Source organism: Triticum dicoccoides, chromosome 1A, assembly GCF_002162155.2.
Source record: "Triticum dicoccoides isolate Atlit2015 ecotype Zavitan chromosome 1A, WEW_v2.0, whole genome shotgun sequence".
Classification (NCBI taxonomy): Eukaryota; Viridiplantae; Streptophyta; class Magnoliopsida; order Poales; family Poaceae; genus Triticum; species Triticum dicoccoides.
Window position 1 is genome coordinate 513,338,277 of NC_041380.1, and position 8,105 is coordinate 513,346,381.

Below are 8,105 nucleotides of genomic sequence, written 5' to 3' on the forward strand. Positions count from 1 at the left end.
GCGCCCGCTGTGTTTTGCCGTCTGCCCGGCGGACGGCAAAGGCAAAGTCTTTGGCATCAGCTTAGCTTTGCCGTCCGCCATGGTAGGCAAATTTGCCAAATGGCCCATCCCTCAGGAAGCACAGGTGGGCGCCACGTGCCCCCTTTGCCGTCTGCCACCGACTGCAAAGGGGTCTTTGTCGTCTGCCGCGGACGGCAAAGAGCCTGCGCTGCCTCTTTTTTATTCTGTTTTTCTTATATCCAACAATTATCACAACAAATATATCACAGCACATATATATCCATCACACAAATATCCAGCACATATATATCCAACATAATAAATATCCATCCATACATACATAGTAGGTTGCACATAGTTCCATCGATCCATACATATTACAATATGCAAAGTTTCATCATAGCAAGCGAGCGGAATACAAGAAGTGCATCAAAGGAAAAAACAAGCAATCCATCATAGGAAGCTGGCTTCCGTGAAGTGAATGAAACCTGCAAAATGACAAATAAGAAAGTTAGAAAAAGAAGACTAGAAGAAGAATTAGACTAGAAGAAAAAGAATAGAAGAAGAAGAATAGAAGAAGAAGAAGAAGACTAGAAGAAGAAGTATATGCCATTTATCAGCTAACTTAGGTGAAATGTATCGTTTATGAGCTAACCTAGGTGAAATGGGTAGTTTATGAGCTATCCTAGGTGAAATGGATCATTTTGGAGCTAAGTTAGGTGAAATGGATCGTTTATGAGCTAACCTAGGTGAAATTGATCATTTTGGAGCTAACCTAGGTGAAATTGATCATTTTGGAGCTAACTTAGTTGAAATGGGTCGTTTATGAGCTAACTAAGGTGAAATGCCACGTTTTTGAGCTAACTAAGGTAAAATGGATTGTTTTTGAGCTAACTTAGGTGAAATGGGTCATTTTGGAGCTAACCTAGGTGAAATGGGTCATTTTGGAGCTAACCTAGGTGAAATGGATCATTTTAAAGCTAACGTAGGTAAAATGGATCATTTAGGAGCTAATCTACGTAAAATGGGTCATTTTAGAGCTAACTTGGATAAATTGGATCACTTGTAAGCTAACTATGGTAAAATGAGTCATTTTAGAGCTAACTTAGGTAAAATGGATCGTTTATGAGCTAACTAAGCTAATTATGCAATTTTTGACATAAGTAAGCTAAGTACATATCGTTTTAGAGCTAACTTAGGTAAAATGGATGGTTTATGAGGTCAGTAGGCTTATTAAGTCATTTTGGAGGAAAAGAAGCTAACTCTAGGTCATTATGGTAAGCATATTGGAGGAAATAAAGCTAAGTATAGGTCTTTATGCATTTGTTAAGCAAAACACTAGAGAAACTTACCGTGATCACAGAGGTGTAGGAGCGGGCTGGCTCGCGCCGGTAGCTGGAGAAGGATCGTGCGATGCGTTTCTGGAGTTAAGCTGCACCAAAGATCATTTCCAATGTCTCGTTAGCATTATGACACTCAAATGTTAAGACTAGCAAGTAATGTCCATTCAAATTAAACTCACCGTGCTCCCAGGAGCAATCACTGGCATCGGCGGAGCGGTCTGACCGGACTTCTCGCACACAAACTGCACATTTGGTTTTCACAACAGAGTCATACTAGTTAGTAATGAGACTCAAATGTTAAGACTAGCAAGTAATCTGCAGAAGAAACTTACCACAAGGAGCTCGTACATGGCCCTTGCCTGCATGTCATTCCGTGCCCTCTCCTCCTCCAACATCTTTGTCGTCCTCTCCTCCAACTCCCGCTGCCTCTCCGCCGCCTCCGCCAGAAGTTTCTCTGTTCTATCTCTCTCACTCTGTATAGCAGCCTGCAACACCACTCACATGACCATTTGTAATCATTGATGGAAGAGCACACAATGTAATGGAGAAAGATAGCTGAGTACGTATAACTAACCTTGAAGGCGAGTTGGACTGGCCATTCACAAGGCCTTATCTCAGGAGCGGAGCTCGACTGGCGCGCCTTGATCTCCGGGAGAGTGCTAGGACAATGGATAAGTCCATCTCCCATGGCTATGGAGCCATGGGACCTCCCGCCACCAGATATCATCAGCAGCTCTGTATCAATGGGACCCTGGCTCGGGTTAAAGTCCTCCCCTTTCCTCGCCTTCCCCTGATCTCTATATTGCACGAGCTTGTCGTGGGCGGAGATGTTGGTGAAGTTCTTTGGATCATCGAGGTCAGACGCAGAGAATGCCTTGACTTTCTTGTAAGAGCCAGTGTGGGCCATGGCATGCAGGTCGTACACCTCTGGCACCTTATCCGCCTTATTGTAGCGTTCCTGAAAGAGAGAAACAAAGTAAATCTCTCCCTAAAATAAAGCACGGATTGGGTCTCCGGGTTCACCGTCACAATACGCTTTCTTCTTATGTCATAATATGCTTTTACAATTTGTATGGAAAAAATTGTAATATACACGAGGTGGTACTAATGAAATCAAGTCGTGTGCGTCGAATGATCGCACCGGCTCCCTTCCCTGCTGGGCTTGCCTGGACCCGTTTTTCTACTTGCAACGAATCAGCGGCTGGACTATCAAAAAATAAAACTATCAGAGACTCAAATTCGGAAACGATTGGTTTTTCCTTCATACTACGGTGTTTTGACTGTGACCCAGTCGAGCTCCACATCCCTCGCCGCTTCCTCAACTTATCTCAACTGCCAGCGCGCCGGAGGATGAGCAGAAGACGGAGTCGTTGCAGGCCGGCGAGCAGGTACTTATCTCAACTTCCGGCGCGCCGCCACCACCTGCCGCTCCGCTGCGTGCCGCCACCACCGCCTCACGCGCCGCCCTGGTCGCCGCCGCCGGCCTTGCGTCGCCTCAACGCCCGACCCCCGAGTCTCGCAGGCCCGCCACACACCTACTCTCTTCCAACAATTCCGTGCATCCTGGCTCGATTACTTCAGGGAGGAGGAGGATGACGACGAGGCAGAGTTGCTGGACACGGTCACACGGCCGCCTGTCCCGGGAAGATCTGCAGCAACGGTGGCCTCTGGTGCACGCGGATGTCTGTGGAGGCGGAAATTTAATTCGACCTCACCTCGGGCTGCCGGCCTCCCCAAGTTCCTGCTGCCGGCGCCCTCTCGAAGCTCCTGCCGGCCTCCTCCCTGAGCCCCAAGCACGAACAAGGTACTGTGCTGCACACCTGAAAGTCACCCAGCTACTCCTTGTAAAGCCAAATCCCCTTTTGAAATTGAGCAGTTGACCAAATTAACTAGGAAACCCTTGACGGCAAGTTACTTTGGGACTGATAGAATCACCACAAATTGAGATGAGGCATTCAAGCGGGCTGGACACACTGACACTCGAGCAGTAGGATCCCTTGAACTGAAGAAATGAATAGGAAGATACATGCAATTTAAGGTAGGCGCACACTAACGTCTCAGTATCAGCACCATAATTTGTGTGTGTGTATGGATTTTTTAGTTTGTCTCATGATTGATGCATTCACCTTAGTACAGTATATCTTCTGTTTCATGTGTTTTCTGTGTAGAAGTTGGGTCCCGATGACCAATAAGCAAAGAACAACCTTCTCCAACTGACAGTGTTATTCTCCTAAACAATTTGCCATTTTGGTATTTGCATGGGGAATAAAGAAGAACATTCATCATTAGTACTTGAAGAGACTTGCCTGGTTGGGGCAGAACAGGATCTGCTATAGTGCATGTTACTTGACTGCTCACTGTACGACTTCAATAAAATCAAGGTCTTTTCCTGATGCAAGAAAATGTTTTCTTGCTGCAATGGTAAGCTATTCTGAATCCATCTTATAATGTGGCTGCTCATGTTTGGTGCAGACGTAGCGCATGGCAGGGAGATAAAGTGTTGAGAAAAAGGACGACGATGTAAAGGGCAGATGATAGGGGATTACTCAATAAGTATGCGGAGCTGCTATAAAGTTTCCTCCTTTCTGTATAGTTATTTCACTATCCACCTAAATGTCATCCCATGTATATGTAGGAAACTAATTTTGTGTTGCTAAATTTTCTGTATATATTTAATATTATTCACTGTTAAACTAATAATGATCGAAACAATGCTAGACTTACATGTTGATTCATCATTTGTAGACTTTTGGTTACAACGGATAGATATGAGCAGTTTAGCACTATTCTTGCTTATATATCAAAAAATATTATGATCAGCAGGCTAAATCTACCACACGGGTCGTTAGCTCTATTACCGTAACATTGCACCATCCTAACACGCGAGGAAAATAATTTCACAAGATTCTCATATTAAGTATCTATTCAAAGAGGTATGTGACAATGTGCGGGAAGGAGAAATTCACTCGGTAACAACACCGATGCTACGGCTTGCATGCTGAGAGTTGAGACCTGGTGAGCTTACTTGTACTATTGTGTGATGTGTTAACTTACTTTTGTAGTTTCTATATGCCAACATATATCATGCTGTTTTATGGTTAGTAGTATTTCAACATAATTTTTCTATTCATGCATTGAAGCAAAACTGCAGTTAGTTGCTACAGAGCTAGGAGATCTTGGTGTATAATAAAATATATTAATATGGAGGGGTTCCTTTGTCACCTGATTTGATAAGGTATATAGTACGGAAGTTTTTTTATTTCATAATCATATTCTTGATGTACTGTTTAACGTATTTTCTTTTCAGAGATTTGCCCTTCAAATTTTCTTGTGATAGCTAATTGCCTTTCTGTAAAACTCTTTGTGCGGATTAGTTGATATGATCAATGGTCAAACTGTTTGAGTTTCAAAATCATTTTAAAATTTCAAATTTGGGGGTTGTATATATACAACCGGATATCATGTGTATCATGCATAGCGATCTACTTTGTTCTGTCTGTTAGCATTAATTAATGTCTACTTCTTGATTATATTTGATATACTTCAGATAGTGAGCATGATTGTGGGGATGGTGCGTATGAGGATTTTTTTCCCTTCTCCCATTGGAACACACAGGTATATTTGGGTTTATAATATGGGTTGTTGCCCCAGTTGCTTTTGCTTGGCGATAATGGCAATGCAGTTATCACCATGTTTGCACCGTTCTTCACATGCACATCCCTAGGCTCCTTATGTTACTGTTCACCATCACTGTTGATTATTTCTCCTTCTATTCTGTTATCCAATAGGTATTCTCTTACTACATATAAATTTGGAGGACAAAGCATTTATTCTGTTGATATATTAAACCCCAAATTGCTGACATTTATTCTGTTGATATATTAAACCCCAAAATGCTGACATGTAACGTCTTCTATCTGAATTTGTTTCATAAAATTAATCATTGGTTTAGTTTGATAGATTAAACCCAAATTAGTTTATGGACTGAACTAGAAATAACACAATCACATATTAGTTTTCTTTTTAAATTTCATAGTAGAGATTTAGCCATCGATGACCCACTACACGTGGATGCCACATCCTTTCTTCCTCACCTATCGCGCGAATTTTCAATGCCGGTCCACTGCGATCAGGGTGCTGGAGGCTCTTGGGCTTGCAGCTCGCATGCTTGGAGGTAAGTTTTGTAGCCTCCCGTTGCAACGCACGGGCATTTGTGCTAGTTAGTAATTAAAGGGCTAAAACTAGCATGATGAATGAATTGCATGAATCATGAAGCAAACCACATACCCAGTTCCGCCCGTACTGAAATAAGTTGGAGATGCCTTGGTGGTGTGGCACACCTTCCATTTGGGAACGTTTGTCCTTGGCCTCTTTGTGGGTGGCCAGCCATTCTTTTGAGCACCACGGATTGACCAACACCTCCCAACAATCCATCCGATCCGCACACCATCTCGGAGGGGCCTAAGTTAGCAAATAGAAACTTGAGCGCTTCGACTATGAATTACTAAATGAAGGAAGTAAGTACAAGGCCTTAAGAATTACCTTCATGTACTGCTCCTTACTCAAGAACTTATCGCGGCACTCCTGCTTGGGCTTCTTGATACCACGCCCGGCGTAGTAGTCTCGAACAACCTGCACCCGAACCTCATGCCGTAAGTTCTGAAGTAGGCGCTTGCACTCCTTATGGATAACATCTGCCACCTCCTCCTCGTATCCCTCCTCACACCTGTAGAATGTCTGCAATCAAATGAGACAATATTGATTAGTACAATTAATAACTAGCTAGTTGAAGATTTTTAATTGTGTAAAGGAGCAATTACCCAGAACTTTCTGATCACCACGTCTGCCCTCGTCTCGCACAAGACACCGTCGATAATCTCACCCGGCGGGGCCGGGGCAGCCAAGTAGTGCTCCCAAGTCAATCCAACCTCTGGAAGCCGACCCTCACCAGGCAACATGACAAACCCCGGGAAGTTTTGCCAAATCAGAACTCCAAGGACGGAGTTGGGCCGGTGGACACTTTCATGGTGGTCCCAACCCCTGCAGCATGACAAGGCCAACACATCAGTTATTTGAAGAAACATGAATGCAGAAGGTACAAAAAGATTAAATGCACTTACCTCTCCCCATTAGGGAAAATCAACCACCTCTGCTCGCGGGTCGCCGGCACGGACGGGAGCCGTGTAGCACCACGCTGGTAGACGTTGCCCCCCTCCTCCCCCTCCTCAAAATCAGTCGGCTCCCCGCCATCATCAGCATGGCCACTCGGCTCCCCGCCATCATCAGCATGGCCACTCGGCTCCTCAGGCTGACCCGACCAGTTACCCCATCCAGACGTGTGCTCCTCCGGGGTCTCGTGGGCCGAAGGCCCGTCGACCCGAGGCTCGTGGGCCGAAGACCCATGGACCGGAGGCTCGTGGACCGGAGTCCGTGCAGCCTCCTCCTCAGACGAGTCCACCCTAGCAGTCACGTGCTCGGGTGAAATAGCTGGGGGAGGCGGCGAGGAAGGCGCCATAAGAGTCACCCTACCTCCTCTCCCGCGACCACGTGCTCCACCTCCTCTCTTCTTCTTACCTTGTCCCCTGCTGGGCACCGCGGTCAACGAAGAAGGGCCCAGCGGTGTCGCCATACTGTCCAGCAACGCTCGGCGGAGAGGTGCGTGTGGGATGGAAGACCTCGCACCACGCGCCGACGAAGAAGGGGCCTCGGCGCGCTCCCGACCAGCGCCCACCATCTTTCAACACTTGCCATGAAAAAGAATAAATGAAATTAGTACAACATAAAAAAAGTACCAACATGAATAATAATATGTATATCACTTAAGTGTATCATCATCAAGTACAACATAAAAAATTGAATACCTGACAGTACTAATAATCTCGATCAGTATCATCAATAAATGCATAATCATCATCATCACTATAATCAATGATGGGCTCATAGGGTTCATTGGCATCAACATGTGCAAGGCCACCTTGACGTAATCGGTCAAGCATTGACAGGTCATCCGCATCAGTAACCTCTTCTTGTTCCGGCTCTTCTTGTTCCTCCTCTAGGGTGATGTCGGATTCATTGTCGCTGTCTACTTATTTGTTTTGGGGTGAAGTATAGCGGTTCTTGAAATGCTTTTTGGAAAGACATTTTTCTTGGAAGAATTCTCCTTCATATGTGTCTGGGTTAATGTGAGGTTCATAATCCTCTTCCTTTGGGGGAGAAAGTCTAGCACATGTCGGCACTTCATAAACGACATCCCAACCTTTCATATTTGGATTAGTTTGGCAGGCCCACAGTAGATAGAATACTTGGGTCGCCTGTTGAGCCGTAATATAGACACCAGGAACATCTAAATGGGTGCTTTGGTTGATTTCAACTAGCCCTATATGTTCATGAGTCCTTCTAGTCTCCTTCGGCTGAAACCAATAACATTTGAAGACTATGACATTCGGTGGGTTTTCACCATAGAACAGAAGTTCATAAATTGCTTCAACTCTCCCATAATACTCGGTACCTCCTTCACCGATAGCAGATACACAACAATTTGTAGACTTTCGGTCGGCCATAGATAGCTCTTTTCCATAGGTATGAAAGCGATACCCGTTGATGTCGTACTTGTCAAATGAGCGGACCTTATAGTCGAAACAATTAGCGACTTGTAATCATGATCGGGGTTCAGTTCATTAGAGCAAGGAGAAAGTTCACTAGATAGACAGGTTGGACAATGAGGGCTTTTACTCTCCCTATCTCGAGTAGGATCATTGAAAA